This window comes from Galeopterus variegatus, unplaced genomic scaffold (assembly GCF_000696425.1).
Source record: "Galeopterus variegatus unplaced genomic scaffold, G_variegatus-3.0.2 Scaffold8066, whole genome shotgun sequence".
NCBI lineage: Eukaryota > Metazoa > Chordata > Mammalia > Dermoptera > Cynocephalidae > Galeopterus > Galeopterus variegatus.
In genome coordinates, this window is record NW_007734177.1 from 75766 (window position 1) to 80220 (window position 4455).

A 4455-nucleotide genomic window follows, 5' to 3' on the forward strand; every position below is an offset into this window, starting at 1 on the left:
GCAGGTCCACCCGTCAGCTACTGGGAAGACCAGAGTATGAATCCAAATTCATGCAGTGGTCTGACAAGAACTTCTCCAACCAGATTCAAAAAGTTATTCATATGAAAAGTTAATCATGTGAAAGTATAAAAATGACATATTTTAACTGTGCACAGAATGTGTTTATTGAACATAATAAAAATGATGTGGATTTGGGACACTCCTGGAAAATACCAGCATATCTGTGAAGTATGGTTTGTGCATCAAAAAAGTTCTTGCCCTAACCCTAGGGTTTCTCCCTCCTCCCACCCCCACATTACTCTGCTAGGGCTGTGTAGTGGATTGAATTATGTCCCCCCCAAATTCATTGAAGCTTGAATTGTGTCCCCCAAGTTTTATGTATTAGAAACTTGGCCCCCACTGTGACTGTTAAGAGGGTGGGAAATCCTATTACGGTAATTGAAAGGTGGAGCCTTGAAGAGGTGATTGGATTGTAGGACCATGCAGTAGTGAATGGATTAAAAATGGCAGTCAGGGGTGTGGTTCTGAGGCCTTTAAAAGGAGAGAGAGGAGAGTGTCTCTCTCGCTCTCTCTGCTCCACCGTTTTTGCAGTGTGATACTCTGCCATCACTGTCGCCACCACCAAGCCTCTCACCAGATGTGTTCCCTGGACTTTGGACTTCCCAGTCTCAGAAACTGTAAGCAATAAACTTGTTTTCTTTATAAATCACCCAGTCCTAGGTAATTTTGTTATAAGCAACAGAAATGGACTAATACAGGCTACTAAAACAAATACCACCGGCTGGGGGGTTTAAACAACAGAAGTTTATTCCAAGATCAAGGTGTCAGCAGGATTAGCTTCTCCTGAGGTCTCTCTCTTTGGCTTGCAGATGGCCACCTTTTTGCTTCTTAGTTCTCACGCAGTCATCCTTCCGTGCACAAATATCGCTGGTGTCACTTCCTCTTCTTACAAGGACACCAGTCATGTTAGATTAGGACCCTACCCTAATGGCTCATTTAATTTAATCACCTCTTTAAAGACGTTATCTCCAAATGTGGTTACAAATTCCAAGGTACTGGGAGTTAGGCCTTCAACACAGGAATTTTAGGGGGGCACAATTCAGCCTATAACATCCTTTCTGCACCCAGTTTTCACCGTTGATCACTCTTTGCGGTCTTTTTCATAATATTTCTGTTTTAACCGGGTTTAGACATTTAGCAAACCCAGGGAAGGACGTCACGTTAGCAGCAAGGATTTACTAATGTGATTAATGAATGTATACATATTCTTTTCCAAAAATAGTAGAGTACCAAAATACCTGGGGTAGTGAAACAAAAAATAATATAAATTTTCTTAACTGACATTTAACAAATATCGATTTTGTGCCTAGCATGGTTTATCATCTTATTTAATTTTCTTAACAACTTCTTAAGACAGATGTATTGTGCCAATGAGGAAACTGAAGCCAGAGACTCACGGAGCTCATTGGAAGTCTCACAACCAGGAGTGTTGAATTTTGGAGCCTGCTTTTGCAACCCCTGCACATTGACCGATTATCCGTATTTGTGTTCACTTTGTAGTTCAGAATGTTGTACCTTCGTCTTCCCACCTGATTCTCCCAATACTTCAGAGGGTTAGGCATTAGTAGTATACCCATTTTATTTTATTATTTTATTTTTTTGGCAGCTGGCCAGTACAGGGATCTGAACCCTTGACCTTGGTGAGTAGTATATCCATTTTACAGATGAAGAAACTAAGAAACTGAAACACAGCTTAACACAGCTTATTCTGCCGAAGGTCACACACAGGAGATGGGTGGTGAAGGTGGGACATGAAGCCAAACTTACAACCCCGAATTCTAATCACTTTTTAGAATACTACTAGCACCTGAAAGAGCAGGTCTCAAGTCAATTATTATCATTTTACAGATGTGGTGATATTGATCAGAGGGTGTCCTGGTCAACAAAATGCTAGAGACCAGATTCACTAGTTATGAGACAGATGCAGAATCCAGAATGGATCTCAAAGGCTCTGTGCTCCTCCTTCTCAAAGTGTGGTCCATGCATCGGCAGCAGCAGCAGCACCCAGGAGCTTGTCAGAACTGCGGAAGATCCCATCCTAGACCCACTGAATCAGAATCTGTACTTTAACAAGATCCCCAGGCAAGCCTTGTGCACATGAAAAGCATTTAAAAACAATTATACCCCGTATTATAGGACCAGAGCGATGGTCACTTAAACCTCTTTTCTAAAAACCTCTTTTGTTTTGTTTTTAGCTGCTATTGAAATTAAACAGTAAGCCCTCAATTTTGCTCCAGCCAGTGAAGATGTGTAAAATGGTTTAAAATTCATTGTGTTTTAGAATCACTCTGAGCATTTATTAAAAGCATATATTTCCAGGCCTCCTCTCCATGTGTTCTGATTTGGTACCTCTGCGGCTGGATGCAGGAATCTGCATTTCAACAAGGACCACATTCTCTACCCTCTCCCCCTCCCCCTGTAGATTTTTTTGCTGGTTGTGAGAATCACATTAAAAATATAATAATGCTATTTTGTGGCTGTCGGGGATTTTAAATACGAATTCCAGAAGCAGAAAATGTTGAAAAGGTAAAGAGCAGGGTGTCTGATGCAGAAAAGTTATGCAGGAAGAGAGTGTGGTATCTAAAGTTGTGATTCTTCCTTCGTATACCTACCTATGAGCTCTAGTAAAGGTTGTGATCATTGGCAACTGAGACCAAGTGACCACCTTCAAGGTCAACTGTGTTCAAAGCATTTTACCTTATGCCTCCCTGCTGGTCTCCAACTAAAAGAAACAAAGTTTTATGATGAAGAGAGGATTTTTAACTCACTCAGCCTCTCAGACTGTGTCATGTCTTCCTGGCCAGCTTGAATGATGAAGTACAGCTCATGACACTATCTTCAGCCACGCTGTCTAGGAGAAAAGGCAGTTCCATTTAAAAAATGCATCTTGAGTCAGAATCTTGTTGGACTGATGTAAAGTTAAACACATTTTGCATTGAATTTATGAACTGTGAATTGTTTCTAGCTAAAGTTTAGGGCAGCAAAAATTTGACATCCAGCATAACTTAAATGCAGAAAAAAAAAAATTCCCACCTCCTCTTTTGTGAGTGGTGTGTTCATCTTTTTTCACATTTCACAGGGTCTGCCTTCAAAGCCCAGTGGAGAAGTCCTGTTGAGGCTAATGAACTAGAGCTTTGCTCCCCTGTAGCTGGTACATTTCCATGTTCCAGGGTTCAAGGAAGGGAGTTGTGGCTGTGAGTATGGCCTTTATCCCTCTGTCTCTGTGAATAGACAAAAATGATTGTTCTTCTAGTGACATTCTATTTGGAGCTCCTGAGACAGTACAGGAAAAAGAAATAGAACAGGGGTGGTTGGTTTTCTGAGTTGAGACTGATTGTAATCAAGGAATCGGCATTTGGAAGAGCCCTGAGCAGAGAGGAAAAGTACTAAAATGAGACCAGCTCAGAGGAGATGCTCAGATGCATAAAATGTCACATTACTGGAAGCTCACCCCTTTAAGCACCAACTTTTTTTTAAAAGCATGTTTGATGAAACTTATCCTAAAAACCTTATCACACGTTTTCAAGTTTCTTAAACAGAGAATATGGAACACAATTTTCATGCTAGGGCAGGGAGGACTAATAGAAATCATCTGGCTCAATCTCTCCATTTTGGAAATGAGGAACCCATGGCCCGGAAAAGTTGGGGACTCACATATGGCCATGTAACCCATTCGTGGTAGAACCAGGCTTGCAAAAAATATTTGGATAGTTCTTTCTATTCCATCATGCCATTCTTTTTTTTTTCTTTCTCTCTCTCTTTAAGGTCGTTATTTTCTTGTCTCATACTATTTTTTTTTTTTTAAAGTAAATTATGGCTAAGGAAATGCTTACAGACCTTTTCCCTTGGCTACAAGGCTCCTCCTCCTGGAGCAGGAGGTCAGTGGGAGGTCAGCATGGATGAAGGCACATTGTCACTCAGACTCAAGTGCTTCCTTCTGCTCAAGTTTATTTCTGCTCTTCCGCACATCGCTTCCAGACATAGCCTCCAGCAGCTTCCTAGACTTTATCACAATGTATACATCACCCTCCCCCCCCCACCAGTCTTGTACTTGTGGCTGCTCCTGTTGCCTCGTTTGCCTGGAGCAGAGTTCAGCTCCAGATTTATCTTCCCCGCGTCAACATTTCATCTTGTTTCTTGTTTTTCTTATAAACAGGAGGCCAAGTGTGGGAAGTACTTGCATGAAGGTCGCATTGCTCAGCAGAGGAGAAACATGGCTAAATAGCACTAACAATTCCATTCAGTTCTTTCTCTTTCAGATTTGAGAAGATGAAAACTGTCCCCCTGCTTCACTTTTCCTAACTTAACAGATTTCAAGCATCGTTTAAGGGTAGAGATTATGCTGTGAGATTAATTGTTAAAATGAAAACTACAGATTGTGAGAAAAATCAAGAC